At 46.3% G+C, this 15,276-nt stretch overlaps 1 protein-coding gene across 5 annotated transcripts in view; it reads right to left on the bottom strand.

Annotated features, from left to right (window-relative positions):
- The window catches only part of Rbm47 (RNA binding motif protein 47), a 131,863-nt gene extending 128,597 nt beyond the window's left edge, over nt 1–3,266 (bottom strand). Inside the window, exons 1-2 of one of the 5 annotated variants that reach the window (XM_029477763.1) lie at nt 3,213–3,266; nt 2,891–3,053 (exon numbers count right to left, since the gene is read on the bottom strand). The gene's annotated coding sequence lies outside the window, so the exon portion shown is untranslated. Of the gene's footprint in view, nt 1–1,866; nt 2,326–2,404; nt 2,829–2,890; nt 3,054–3,212 lie in introns of those variants that run through there. The other 4 variants (XM_029477765.1, XM_021162451.2, XM_021162455.2 and 1 more) reach the window with 4 other exon arrangements.
- Nucleotides 3,267–15,276: the final 12,010 nt, after the last annotated feature.

Genomic DNA, 15,276 nt, shown 5'->3' on the forward strand with positions numbered 1-15,276 from the left:
AGGGACAGATGACAGCACTCTCCTCTATGGCACTGGAGCTCACTTGAACACAGCACTACAAACACTGAAGACATAGTGCATTCTATCCAGTCAGATAAAGGTAGTCAGGAGGCTTCGCTACGCCAGCCTGTCTTCGTTTAAACGTTTAAAGTGAATCATGAAGCTGGCACAAATGAAATTTTTGATTCTCCATTCTCCCAAGATGTTGCTCCCTGTCAAGTTAGAGGCCTCCAGCGTCTCCATCAGAACAAGGGGAAGGTCAAGGCGGACGTGAAAAATACCCAGGCTATCCCTCCCCTCTTTCTCCAGTTTCCCTCAGACAGCTGTGTTTTGTGGGCACCACCCCCGAAGTCATCACATAGGGTCCTGAGAGAGTACTGTATAACTGAACGGCAGCCTGAACCCCACAAAATGCTACCTTCTCCTTTTGGCTGAGGGCCTTGGTCCATCTAGAGGCTGTGTTCCCTGCTGACAACTTTTGCCATTTGGCTGTGGCTTCTGCAACTCTCAGTCTCAAACACTTCTGATCTAATGACCACCCTTTGGTGATCAAAACTTCCACCCCTCCAGGTTGTTCCACCCTTTGTGTTCCTTAGTCTGACTCCACAGTAAGACTCTTACTTACCATTCAGTTACTATCTATCTATCTATCTTGTGTGTTTGTTTGTTTTGTGTTTTGGCAAAGTCTCAGTGTGCAGCCCTTAGCTGGCCTGGAACTTGCCTTGTAGACCAGGCTGGCCTTGAACTTCTCCTCCCCTCCCTTTGGTTCCTCCTATCCTACCTTTCAAGGACTGGAGTTAAAGGTACAAGCCACCAAACCCGGCTTTCCAGCTGCCCTGGACCCTCCAGTCCCCTGCTTTGGCCTTTTTACTTGTAAATTAAAAGGCACGTACCACCTTGCCTGACCTAAGCCTGCGTTTTTAATTAATTGATTAATTAATTAAGTAAGTAAGTCCAAGGACGACTTAGAGGATTGTTTTCTCCTTCCACCACTGTGAGGGAAGGCTAGAACTCAGGTCCTCAAGTTTGGTGGCCAGCCACCTCAGCAGCTTGAAAAACAGTTTTGATTTGCAGTCCTCCTAAGGAAACTCCTAAGTGAGTCAGTATCACACTCACTGGAGGGGAGAAAAGTTCGACTTTAAGTAATAGGGAAAACAAAAGCAAGTCAAAAATGGCTTGTAAGTACCTAGAGAATATCTTTTCATCAGTTTGATAAGACTTAATAAGGAAGCCACATCCCTAAGTGCCTTAGGACAGTCTTAGAGTGTTGTCAACTTTTACCTAATTAAAACAGAGAGAGTCCTTTCTCTGAAATTTTCCATTTCCATTCATTTTGACTGATTTCTTAGCCACCCAGTGACTGCAGGCATATCAGATGTTATATTTGGTAGACTCTACTCTTGTCTCCAGATTGAATTCTCCGCTGGAAGCAACAACTAAGCTTCGCCGAGGGTGGCCTTCAGAGATAATGTCTGCAGGAAGCCCCCACTCTGCTCCAGTTAACACTCAAGCGAGACGCCCCAGTCACCAAAAATTCCGAAATCTCAAGCTAATAATCCGCATCTAGTCACCTGTGCCTCAAAAAGACCAATTACATTTTTTCAACCTCCCCCCCCCCATGGAAAAGTCTGCAGGAAACAAGATGCGGCTGACCGTAGGACTATCTGCTCTCCAAAAGCTGACGCTTTAAAAAAAAAAACTTTTTATAAACCCTTTAACTTCCCACTAAAGAAGGAAGACGGTCAAATGAGAGGTAAATACTAATGGGGAAGGAAATAGAGAGAGAAAAATGTTGTTTGTTTGTTTGTTCCCAAAAGTCAGGACTCTATGGGGACAGTAGTCAGAACTGCCAAAAGTCCACCTTACCTTCCGTAAGTACTTGGCGTCGCTCACTTCAGAAATTAATACCATTCACAGCCCGGTAGCAATCTACAAGGCTAGGAAGTCACCTACAACATCTTCGCCGGCCGCCCACTTTTAAATAGAAAACCAAATTAAAGAGTCTCCAAACTACTTCCCACCGCGCGGCTTAAAGCAACAGATCAGATCGCTCTAGGCTTTAACTCTTCCCGGGTTCTGGGAATTCCAGTTTGTCACAATTTCTTAGCCTGAGTGACCTGCGGTAAGAAACGTCTCCCCGGCCCAGAGCCTGGCTTCTCCGAGTCCGGGCGCTCGGCGGCCGGCTGGGCTGGGTCGTACGAGCGGGCTGCGGGGCGGCTGTGGCCCGGGCGGAGCGGGCACAGGGTCGGATCCCGCGGAGCGCGGCGGAGTCCGGCTGCAATCGGTGCCTCTGCAATCCCTGCTCTTCCCGGTTCCCTCCCTCCGCCTCCTGCCCTCCCCCAGACGAGGCCATTCGCCTCACAGTAGCAAGGTTGTCTCGTATACTCCCTTCCCTTAAACTCACCAAACCAGATTTTTACTCCCAACACCGGCAACTTCCCGTAAATCTGCACTGAAATTTTATCCTGCTCGCTGAGCCTCCGCTGGCCGAAGGCCAGTGCAACATTCCTGTTGTTTTAGAAGCGCGGATACCTTAGCTGAAGGTTTAAAAAAAAAAAAAAATCATATCGAACTGGCCCCGATGCGGAGGATTTACGAACTTTGGCCGCTCAAAAAGTCACATCCATTTCAGACATCCAGAAGGGACCCCAGAAGTGGCACCTGCCCCACCTGGGGACATCTAGAAGAGTGGCTTCCGGCCGCCTGTGGCTGTTGAGAGTAAGCCACCCTGAGCCTGCACCAAGGACTAAGGACCCTGCGCCTGACTCCCGGGGTGAGCAGTGCCACCGCCCCCGGCCTTGCGGGGCAGGAAGGCGCTGGAGCAGGTAGGGCGGCAGACGAGCCCCGCCGCGGGCCTGCAGGAAGCCAGGACCTCCTGGGCTGTCCTTACCTGAGGCTGAGCATGGCTCGGAGAGCACCGGCAGGCACGTCACGGGGGGCCGGAGCTCTGACCTTCGCCGGAGCCTTCACAGCAGGGCCTGGGGCCTGGGCGCCGCTGCTCGTTCGAAGTGGCTCATTCTGAATGCGCTCTGACCTAATGTTACAGCTGGTTTCTAGAAAGGGAACAAAAACAGTGCAAGGAGAAACCTCAGCCAAGCCCTCCTTTAACCTTGCCTCTGATCGCTGGGGAACAGGCTCTAGGTCTGACCCCCATCCCCACTCCCAGGAAACCCACCCTAGGGCCGCGGTCCCCGCCCCACCCCTCGGGTTACCTGTTTATACAAGAATTAAGGAGCCTCCCGCATTTCAATGGAGCGCTAAGCCTGTTTGCAGGCGCGGAAACAGCCAACAGGAATCGAATTCTGTGACTAAACAAACTAAAAGAGGAAGCGGGCACCACAAGAAACCTAAAGTTGTGATTTCGGGTTGCAATGTCATGCAACTGAAAAAAAAAAAAATACTGTTTCACGGTAGGCTATTTTAATTAAAAGAAGGACCCAAAACTATTTCCCCCCATCTAGTTAAATGGAAGCTGAAAATATCGGCATATAGCGTTAGCCACCGTTGTTAGTGATACTATTATTATGTATAATCTCCCCACTCCCACCCCCCCGTAGAAAAACGTGCAATGAAAGTTAGAAGGAGGCTCCAGACCCAACTCTGCCCTCACTATCTGTGAGCCTGTGAGCAAGTTAATTACCCTACAGCTCTGAGTTTCTGGAAGATTCTAAGGATGGGAGTTTTGCTTTCACTGTGGACAGTTTCAAGGAGAAGGAAAGACGAAGTCTTTGTGAAGGGGTGTGCAACTGATTTTCGACTCGTGTACAAGTTTCAAGGGAAGTGGAGAGAAGTTGGCCCTGCCTTCCATGAAGTGCAAATCCAACGTCTGTGTCACGCGCGTAATTCTGACTCAGATTTAGGCACTTGACCTGACCTGCCACCCTGCAAGTTACTCCATAGGTTAAAAGTCAGTGCTAGCGGGGCGGTGGTGGCGCACGCCTTTAATCCCAGCATTTGGAAGGCAGAGGCAGGCGGATTTCTGATTTCAAGGCCAGCCTGGTCTACAGAGTGAGTTCCGGGACAGCCAGGGCTACACAGAGAAACCCTGTCTCGAAAAAAAAAACAAACCAAAACAAACCAAAAACAAAAAGTCAGTGCTAAATAACAGTGAACCATGCAGTTTGAAGATCTGTGCAATGTGGGGCGTGTGGGGTGTTGGTGGAGGCATTGAAAACTCAAATATCATCCATAGTAATAGTGGAGGGTAAAGGGGTATTTATGTTCCTTTTAACTTGACATATAAATGAAGAAATCCTAATCTCTTTATATTGAGGTCTTTCTTACTCAGGAACCCTTTCACCCATTCCCTTAATCTGATCCTCGGGTCTGCCTCAGTTCTGGAGGTGAAGACACTGTCCGTACAGAAGTTAGGTGAGCAGGCCAACCTTCCAGTCTAATCGAAAAGTCAAATCTTCCCACCATTAGTAAAAGTAATTCCTGAAGCCAGCCAGGAATTCTGAAGTTCTCCATCCTTTTGATCTTCGATCTTTTATCTTTTAGGCAGCAAAAGTCAACCCAGGCCAGTTTAACCATGTTCTGGATTCAGAATGGAGACTTTGTCGATAGGTGCACACATGTACTGAGAATCGCAGACTGTAAAAAACTCCCAGTTCCGCACTGTTCCTAGGGGGTTGATACAGTTAGGTAGCCACCAAGACTCCGCAGCTGTAAAAAAGGCTTTGAAACCCAGTTTCCAAGAGACTTTCTGAGCTACAGGAGGCACAGCTCTGTGCTTCAAAAAAATAGGTTTTTCCATAGGAAGCTCTGGGCACAGCCTTGAGAAGCGAGGACCACAGAGATTAGAGCAAGGGGTCTGTTAAAGTCAGCAAGAAAGTCAACAGGGAAGGAAGGGAGGGAAGGAGAGGAAGGGAGGGAAGATGAAAGAGGTGCAGCTCCGTGGTTGAGCCTTGGCCTCGGATGAATGCAAATGCGTAGAAGCCCTGTGATGTAGAGCTAGCTGCACCTGGGAACTGAGCCCCTGAGAAAGGCACAGGCTCCAGGGAGCAAGTCTTCCAGTGTGCTTCCCAGTCTGCTCCTCTGCCTCAAGTGCTCAGCTGCTGCCTGCACTCCCCCACACCCCCCCCCCCTGCTCTTTGATACGGTATAGTGCTGTGCTACTGTGGCTCGTTTGCATAACACTGTAGCACCCAGCCCAGGCTGTTGAGTGAATTTGCTATCCTCCTGCTTCAGTTCCCAAGTGATGGGATTGGGCGTGCGCGCGCACATACACACACACACACACACACACACGCACACACACACTGATACACCCAGCTTCCAAGTGAGTATGATTCTTTTGTGAGTTGGTTTTTAGGAAGTGTAAAAGGGGTGAAAGGCGGATTAAGACAAGATTCCATATAGCCCAGGCTGGTCAAGTAAAACGTGTGATTATTTTCCCTACTTTCTACTCCTGTCCCTATAAGTATTGCAAAGATAATGCAGATTTCTTTTTAAAGATTTATTTATTTATTTAATGAAAGTACACTGTAACTGTCTTCAGACACTCCAGAAGAGGGCACCAGATTTTGTTATGGATGGTTGTGAGCCACCATGTGGCTGCTGGGATCTGAACTCAGGACATTCGGAAGAGCAGTCAGTGCTCTTAACCGCTGAGCCATCTCTCCAGCCCCCAACTCAGATTTTTTTTTTAAGACTGCATTGCACCATGTCACCCAGGCTGCCCTTGAACGTAAGTACTTAAGCTACCTTCCTGCTCCAGTGCAACCACACCTGGCTAAAATAAACTTTTTAAATGGCAGGTGATGGATGAGCCTGGTGATGGCTTAGGTGCTGTAACCCCAGGACTCGGGAGGCAGAGGCAGGCAGATCTTTGTGAGCTTGAGACCAGCCTGGTCTACAGAGCACGTTCTAAGACAGCCAAAACTATACAAGGGAAACTGTCTCAAAACCAAAACAACACAATGCAGACTATGGAAAGATAAAACAAGCTTTAGTTATTTCTGTTTTGTGGATGGCCCTCATGCCCATGACATCCCACTCCGAGTCACATTAGCCCTTGAGCCCCATGACTTGGACTTTCTGCCTCTGTCCCATCCTGCCTCTGAGGCAGTGTTCCAGAATCAGTACAAAGAACATGAAGGTTTGGATCTTGGGCTGGGGAGATGGCTCAGTGGCTAACACTTGCTGCACCCGTGTGGGAACCTGAGTTAGAACACACTGAAACCCATGTAGAACCAGTGCTTCTGTGATGACACGGGAGGCGGAACAGAAGACTCCCTGGAAAGCGAATGGGTCAGCTGGCCTGCCACACACAGTGGCAAACAACAAAGAGAGTCTGTCTCACATGAGTTGGAAGGCGAGGTCCAACATCCGGGGTTGTCTCTGACCTCCACACATGCTTGAGCACACGCACGCACACACGCTGCACACACACATGCTCAGTCATACACACACTGTACACATTCACTGAGAGACCTGATTTCAGTTTAACCTCTGAGATGAATGATGCCACACAAACTGCTTGGCTGCTCTGAGCTTCAGCTCCTGCATTTGTGAAATAACATCTACTCCTCTGAATTTTTAGGGGTTAAATGCAAGGTGAACTCTCAGCCCGGTTCCTGGCACTTAGAAAATACACGGGAAATAACATTTCCTGTGCATTGGTACCTGGAAAACACCTACCCCCAGGCTCTCAAGGAATTGTCTTTCCTATATTTATATCTTAGTTCAATGCTGTGCCAAGACGTTCTCATTAAAGGAGGCAAGCCTCAGACCTTTGTAAAGAACCACAAGACAGTAAGAATTACTCACATATGCGACATTTCCAAAGAAACAATAATTATCAATTATGCTGATCACAACTGTATGGAACTAGATAGGTAAGGCACAGATCATTTGCGTTACCCCAGAGCTCAGATTCAGAAACTGAGTTACCAGGAACTTCTCCAAATTTCTGATAGGTGAGGGAGGTAGAGTTTTAATGGCTTCTCACTATCCCATGGCTATTGAAGCTTTTCCTGCACCCAGTTAAGAAACAGATTAAAGAAGCTAAAAAAAAATGGCCTTTGGCCAGGTGTGGTAGCCAATGCCTTTAATCCCAGCACTCTGGAGGCTGAGGCAGGAGAAGGCTTAGTAGTTCAAGACTGACCTGGTCCACCTACACAACAAGCTCCAGAACAGCCAACGTGACATAGTGAGTCCCCTCTCTGGTGTATTAAAATATCTACTTCTCCAAGCCTCACCTTTCTGCCGATGGCAGTTCCTGTCTGCTCATTATAAGGATAGAATAGCAATGCATGCACACTCACAGACACTGAAAGACAGAGGTTGCTTTCTTTTTTTTTTTTTTTTTTTTCCCAGGAATCATTTTCCCCCTCACTACTGAGGAGTGAAACCCAGGGCTTCCTATCTGCTAGGCAAGGCCTCCACCACAGAGCTAGCCGCCTCAGCCACACTACATTTTCGATACATAGCAGTTATTCTCTTAAACAGCCCATGGGAGGTCTAAATGGACGGTATGCAAAGAGCTGTGTCTGGAACAGGGCATCAGTGCTGCTGTTTCTCTACAGAACAATGTTTTGCTATGATCACGGTGAGGTCATGATAAATGGCTGAGTTTATTGGTTGGGGTGGGTCAGGGGCACCTGTTATTTAATTCTTGTCTGAGCTGACAATGTCATCTCAGTAATTTTATTTTCTTCTCTCCTTCATTTCTTCGAATTTTATCTGAACCAGAACAAGTATTGGGAGATGAGATAAAGCCACCCACTTGGGTCCCAAACTCTATGGACACTGGTGAGACTTCCTTCATTAGAAGTCCTCCAAAAACTGAATCCGATGTTAATTCACAACACGCGACCAGAGTCTGAGAGGCCTCTCCTCATCATCATTTTTTCAGCCTCCTGGGTTTTCTTATCTGAGGACCATGCTTGTAGAGGACTTAAAAAAACAAAACAAAACACTTTTCATTTCCAACATTAATATTAAATCCCCACTGGATCTAATATGTGCAAATGCAAGACATGTTATCCCCGCAAGCGCTCTAATCCAAGGGATTAAACCCAGTTGCCAAACCCAGACCATGGTGACCGCGCATGGGTGAGGAGGGCCATTCAGAAATCTATTAGTCGGAGTCTGGCTTGGCAGTTACCATGCCACACTGTAGGAGGGCCTCTAACTGAATTTTAAAAATGTACTGAGTTCACAGAAAAGAGAATTAAGTATAGCAGGGGTTCCCTCCGAACATTAATCTCAGAAGCCAAATCCTTCATTTTGTGAAAGGCCTTCAATACAGGAGTCCCTTGACCTTCGTCCCTCTTGCACAAATATCTGTGCCAAAGACTGCCCCGCTGAGAGGGAGGCAGCGCTAATGTAAATCATAGGCCCTTAAAGGCCCACTCAGAGCCAAGAACTGGTTTTGTTAAGGCAGCAAAGGCTCTTAATTCCTTTATATCTCTTTAAAATTTATCCCCCACACCAGATCTCTAGATTTCTGTTTATTTTATAATGGAAAACAGCCTCACACAAAGAACTCAGTCAATTGGCAAAACTTATCAGAAAAGGCTGCCAACATGAAACTTGCTAATATTTATTAACAGCTTATTAGAGTGTTTGCCAGACAATATCATGTGCTCCACATATATTAACTGTGTAAACCTTATGGCAATGGTGTGAGATAGAGATCGCCATCCTGTTCCTGTTATTGATGAAAAGACCATCAGGCAGAGCAGGTAGGACCCACAGCTAAGGACCCACTGCTAGTAAGTGGCAGAGCCAGGCAGCCTGGCTTTCTGATCCTAATCATGATCTCTCAGAGGATGCCATTTTTGGCTAGTACTGTGTCATATGAATCTGTGTGGCTATCCTCCTGGCTATATCTAAATGGGCCCAAGAACAGTGTCTGAGCAAGGTGTGGTAGCACATACTCGAAATCCTAATTCTTAGGAAGCTGAGGCAAGAGAATTCCCTCAAGTTCAAGGCTAGCTTGGGCTGCATTGCAAGTTCAAGGCCAGGTGCATAGCAAGAGCCTTAGAGGGGTGGAGAACGAAGCCCATGCCTAGCACTTAGTAGGCAGTGTAGATATACATCTAAATATTAGGATCCCAAATGTTCAGAGGAGTGTATCTGGAGAAGTGGAGTCTAGCACAGCTCAACTCAGGCTTAGAATCATATGTGAGAACGGCTGATGGGTGATTTCAAGGTACTGAATGTAACTTAGAGTAAACGAAGTGGGTAACTAGTAGTCTAGCAGTGCTGGTGTGAGTCCTTGATTCAGTTGTGTTCTCAGAGGTCTTAATGTGAAACATACTGTAGGACATGACCTTTTTACAGAAAAGGATTAACTGCAGATATGGCCATAAAAGCCATATTCAAATGATGTAAGCATTACCAGGCATGGTATATATAGGCATGGTACATACAGGCATGCCTATAATTCCAGTGCTCACGCCCTAAAGCAGGAATACTGGAAGTTTGTTTGAGGCCAGCCTTGACTGTGAAACACAGACTCTGCTTGTTTCAAAGTTCTAAACACTGGAGCCACAGAGATGACTGGGTGGTGAAGAGTATGTGCTGCGAGTTCAGTTCCCAGCGCCCACCTCAAGCGGCTCACAGCTGTCTGCGCTTTAGCTCCAAGGGATCCCACGTCCTCGTCTGGCTTTAGTGAGCACCCATACATACATTCCTGCATACACACATATCTGTATATATACATAAATAAACAATAAAAGAAATTGCTTTAAAAAGATACACTCTTTTTAACTCTTTTTAGCGGGTATGTGCATGTATGTGTGCACACGTGGAGGTATAGGGGACAACCCATGGAAGTTAGTTCTCTCCTCTCTCTATGTGGGTCTCAGGGATCAAACTCAGGCCATGGGGTTTAACTACCCATGCCTTTACCCACTGAGCCATCTCACCAGCCCTGTGAGTGAACATTCTAATCTTCGCTTCTATTGTTTCCCTTTGTTTTGATAGCCTATCCATCCATCAGCAGGGTGCACGCCAACCATCTCTCACCAGGGTAGGTACAGTAGCTAAGAACACAGTCTGCCAAACATCTCATTACATGCCTGTAAATCCAGCTTGGGAGGCAGAGGCAGGAAGATCTGGAGTTCAAGCCAGCCCTGGCTACCTGAGACCCTTCCCATTGAAAGAAAAAAAAAAAAAATATAGAGGCAAAGGCCAAAACCTGAATCTTGTTCCTGTCACCTATGAGCAAGTATCTTGACCACTGGGGCCTTTGACTCCTCATTGCTACCCATCTCATTAGGGAAGTCCAATGTGTGGTTGTATGCAAGGTGCTGAGAACACCAACAGTTCAAACTTCATCTTAGCACTTTGTGTTAGGTTTGTATACATGACCTTAAATCCTTTACATGCCTGTACACACACACACACACACACACACACATCCTTTGTTTTCTTTTGGTTTTGTGTTGAGGAGATTTTTGCTCTTGTTTTGAGATAGAGCCTTAGGTAACCTACATTAGCCTCAGAGAATGAAGGGTGACCTTGAACCCTTGAGTTCTTTTTTTAAAATACTATTTATGTATTATTATTTATACAAGCACACTATAGCCATCTTCAGACACACACACACACACACACCAGAAAAGTGCATCAGATCCCATTACAGATGGTTGTGAGCCACCATGTGGTTGCTGGGATTGAACTCAGGACCTCTGGAAGAGCAGTCAGTGCTCTTAACCACTGAGCCATCTCTTCAGTCCAACCTTTAAGCTCTTAATCCTCCTGCCTCCACTTCTCTCAAGGGCTGAGATTACAAAAGTACACTGCCATGCCAGCTCCATCTATTCTTCTATCCCCACATGCTTATAGGGATCTACTATTTGTCTGATTCTGCACATCATGCTAAAGACAAACAAACAAGCAAACTAAACTGGAGTCTTTATTCTTCTATCAAGGAACTTATAGTATACGGAGACAGACAAACCATGGGCCATGGCTGTAAGTCTGGAAGCCCAGGATTCACACATTCTAGGATTGAAGGCATACACTGCCACCTCTAAGCTAACGCACACATTCAAAAAGCTAATCTGGGGAGATAGAGACAGAAGCAAGAAGCTCAGGGGTTGCCTAGGACTTAGTCAGGTAGAAAAGAGAAAAGTGCCCTCCAGCCCAGCAAGTCACCAAGAAACCCCAGAGACACAGAGATGTGAGTGCAAGAAAGAGTTCCCTGTGGCTAGAGGATTAGATTGGAAAGTTGATGGGTTGGTGGTCATAAGAAATCTTGTCTGGGCTGGTGAGATGGCTCAGTGGTTAAGAGCGCCGACTGCTCTTCCGAAGGTCCGGAGTTCAAATCCCAGCAACCACATGGTGGCTCACAACCATCCGTAACGAGATCTGACTCCCTCTTCTGGAGTGTCTGAAGACAGCTACAGTGTACTTACATATAATAAATAAATAAATCTTTAAAAAAAAAAAAAAGAAATCTTGTCTGTCATAAGGCAGAAATTCAGAATGGCTTAGTGATTGTTTTAGGGCAGGGTCTCAGTATTGTAGCCCAGGCTTGCCTCAAACCCGTCATCCTTCCATCTCTGCCTCCCAGGTGCTGGGACTACAGGTATACAGCAACATGCCTGTCTACAGAAAGGTTTTCTTATTCTTTTTTAAAAGATGTATTCATTTATTATATATGTAAGTATACTATAGCTGTTTTCAGACACACCAGAAGAGGGCACCAGATCTCATGATCTCATTTCAGGTGGTTGTGAGCCACCATGTGGTTGCTGGGATTTGAACTCGGGATCTTTTGAAGAGCAGTCAGTGCTCTTAGCCGCTGAGCCATCTCTCCAGTCCCAAGAGTTTTTCTTATATGTGGGTGTCTGTGTGTGTGTGGCATATGTATGTATGATTGTATGTGTGTATATGTGTGTATGATATATGTATGTATGAGTGCATGTATGAAAGCTGGTTCACTGCCTGCCCATCCCACCCCCATTCCCCACATGTTAGAGTTAAGGATATGCAGATCACCCCTGGCATTTTTTAAAACGTGAGTGCTAAGGATCTGAAATGGAGTTGCTTGTGCAGGAAGGACTTTACAAACTGAGCCAGCCCCTAGGTTTTCATGTCCTCCTGGTACAGGGCACATTATCAATACCAGGACCCAGGAAGCCAATCAGGAGGATGCGGGCTTTGAAGCCAGCCTGGGCTATTTAGTAAGACCTGGTCTCCAAAGCAAAATAAAATACAATAAGTATATCTGTGTGAGTCCACCATAGGGTCAAACTAGATGAAGAACATAGGATCAAAGCCATGAATGAGGCTTAGTGACCAATCAGAACATGCAGAAATGAGAAAAAAGATGAAAGAAGATTAGGGATAGAAATATTGAAACGTTTACAGTTCACGTTTCTGAGTCACAATATTGCTGTTTCTCCTTGTCTGTTTCCCTCTTCCTCCTTTTTCCCCTCCCCCTCTTCCTTGTCCTCTCCCTCCTCTTTCTCTTCATCTTAGTCTTCTTCATACAGCTAGTTTGATATGCAGTAGAGGATTACTTGAACCCCTGACCTGCCTCCACTTCTCATGTACAAGGATCATAGGCATGAGCCAGAACACACAGTCTATAGGGTAATTTTTGAAGTGAGAACTTCAGAAAGTTTCTAAATAGAAGGAGGAGGTGGAGGAGGAGGGGGGAAGAGGAAGAGAAGGAGAAGGAGAGAGGAGAGAGGAGAGAGGAGAGAGGAGAGAGGAGAGAGGAGAGAGGAGAGAGGAGGGGGCGGGAGAGAGGAGAGAAGAGAGGAGGAAGAAGAAAACGGTCCAGTCACGCTTGGTAGCATACATGGGTAATCGTAGCGCTTGGGAGGTGGAAGCAGGAGAATTAAGAGTTCACAGAGTTCAAAGCAACCTTACTGACACCGTGAGCTTGAGGGTTGGCTGTGTAAGATCTTGTCTCAAGCAAAATGAGACTTGCTGTCCCTAAGACACAGAACAGTCTACCCGTCCATTCATTTGGCGTGTATTTATTATCTAAGAAGAGTCAAGCACTGGGGATACACAGACAAATAGAAGCAAGATCCACTCCTTCATAATGAAATGTCTATCATACAAAGTAAGAAGATCACAGTGGTGGATACAAAATGCCAGGAAGAATTGATTCGTTCTGCCTGGGGGGGGGGGGGTTGAAAGGGAAGTGAGCTGAATTTCTTAGAGGTGTAACATGTGCTTTCTGTGTTTTGAGATGGGATCTATATATGTAGCCCAACCTAGCCTGGAACTCTCCATTCTCCTGCCTCAGCTTTTTGAGTGCTGCAATTACAGGCCCACGTCACCCTTCCCAGCTGAGGTGGAAACATGGAGACGTTCCAGTCCAGGAAACTCATAAACAAGGCGTAGGCAGGTCCGATGACACAAAAAGCATCGTTATCTTCTGTGACAGGAGGTTGATGTGTGATGAGATGGCAGGACTGGCAGCTGGAAGTGGGTTGGGACCAGACAAGGTGAATGATCCTTATTCTTATGAATGAGTGACAAGATTTTGAATATGAAGAAACATGATCAAAGGTGTGTTTCAAAAGAAAACTCAAATGCAACTGTTGTGTGACAAGACCTTTCCTGGGGAGATGCAACACACACACACACACACACACACACACACACACACACACACACACACACATACACACACCCCTACTCACCCAGATAGGGAGCCCCACGACAAAACCAAAGTATGCATACCACCAAAGTTCTCCAATTTGGCGAACCGATGAGTTTTATCGGGGTTACTTACAGCAGTACAGGTAAAGGATTGCTTACAGGAGCAGAAATGACCTAAAGACAGTTGCATCACCAAGACCCACCCCAGCATGGGTGACAGCTCATAAAAGCCAGGAAACCTGGAGCTCACTGCACAGGTTGGAGAGTGTACTTAAGTGACTGACTGGTCTGGACGACTTCCAGGCAGCTCAGTTAGTTTCTGTTTTGTTCCAGGCAGATAGATGCTCTACTCTCAGAGTCAGAGATGGATAAAAGGCCACAAGGCAGCAGAAATTCAAGAGATAGTTAGAGGGGACAGGCAAGATAATTCAGCAGGTGGAGGCACATGCTTCTAAGCCTGATGACTTGGCTTGGATCCCTGGAACCCATAGGATGGAAGAAGGAAAAAAAGGACTTCCCCAGCTTGCCCCCATCCCCACACCCACTGTGGTACAGGCACATAGCTCGAACACACAAAATACATTGAAAAATATAATTTAAAAAGGAGTAGAGCTGGAGAGATGACAGTTAAGACCACTTCCTGCTGTTAAATAGGTCCCAAGTTTGGCTCCCAGCACCTACACAACAACTCACACCTGCCTGTAACTCCAGTTCCAGAGGATTCATGCCTCTTCCAAAGGTTCTTGGACACACACACACACACACACACACAGTATCCATAGATGGTGGCATTACCAGTTCAAGGAGAGCTCAGTCTACATAGATAGATCTTGAGATTTCAGGCATGTGTCACCACCAGCTCAAATCAAATTCTCCATCCTCAGTCTACTCCCAAATTCTGAAGATCAAATCCAGGGCCTCAGTCATGCCAGGTAAATGTTCTATCACTAAGCTACACTCTCGGTCCCTGAGACTGACTCTCTCTCTCTCTCTCTCTCTCTCTCTCTCTCTCTCTCTCTCCCTCCCTCCTTTTAAGATAGGGTCTCATGTAGCTCAAGTTGGCCTCAAACTCTCTATGTAATTGAGGATGACCTTGAATTCTTTGTCCTCCTGGCTCTATTTCCTGAGAGTTAGTATTATAGGTGTGGGCCACCAAGCTTACTCTCTACTGAAGTATATGGCCAATTCCTTTCAGTGTGTGTGTGTGTGTGTATGTGTGTGTTGTTGTTGTTGTTTTTAAAGATTTGTTTATTATTATATATAAGTACACTGTAGCTGTCTTCAGAAACACCAGAAAAGGGTGTCAGATCTTATTACGGATGGTTGTGAGCCACCACGTGGTTGCTGGGATTTGAACTCAGAACCTTTGGAAGAGCAGTCAGTGCTCTTACCCACTGAGCCCTGTGTTTTTGTTTTAAGACCTCAAACTTGAGGCAATCTCCTTTCCCTGTCTTTTGAGTCCTGGTATTACAAGTCTGTGATACTGCGATTAGTTCGACCCCAATTTATTTGTTTGTTTTGCTCCACAGGGTCTCACTCTGTTGTAGTCCAGGCTGGTCTAGAACTTTCTATATAGCTAAACGGGCTTGAACTTAAGGCAATCCTCTTGCCTCAGCTTTCCATTGAGCTGTGATCACAGACTTGATCTATTGTGCCTGACACCCAAATTGGATTCTTTTTTTTTTTTTTTTTTTG

This window comes from Mus caroli, chromosome 5 (genome assembly GCF_900094665.2).
Source record: "Mus caroli chromosome 5, CAROLI_EIJ_v1.1, whole genome shotgun sequence".
NCBI lineage: Eukaryota > Metazoa > Chordata > Mammalia > Rodentia > Muridae > Mus > Mus caroli.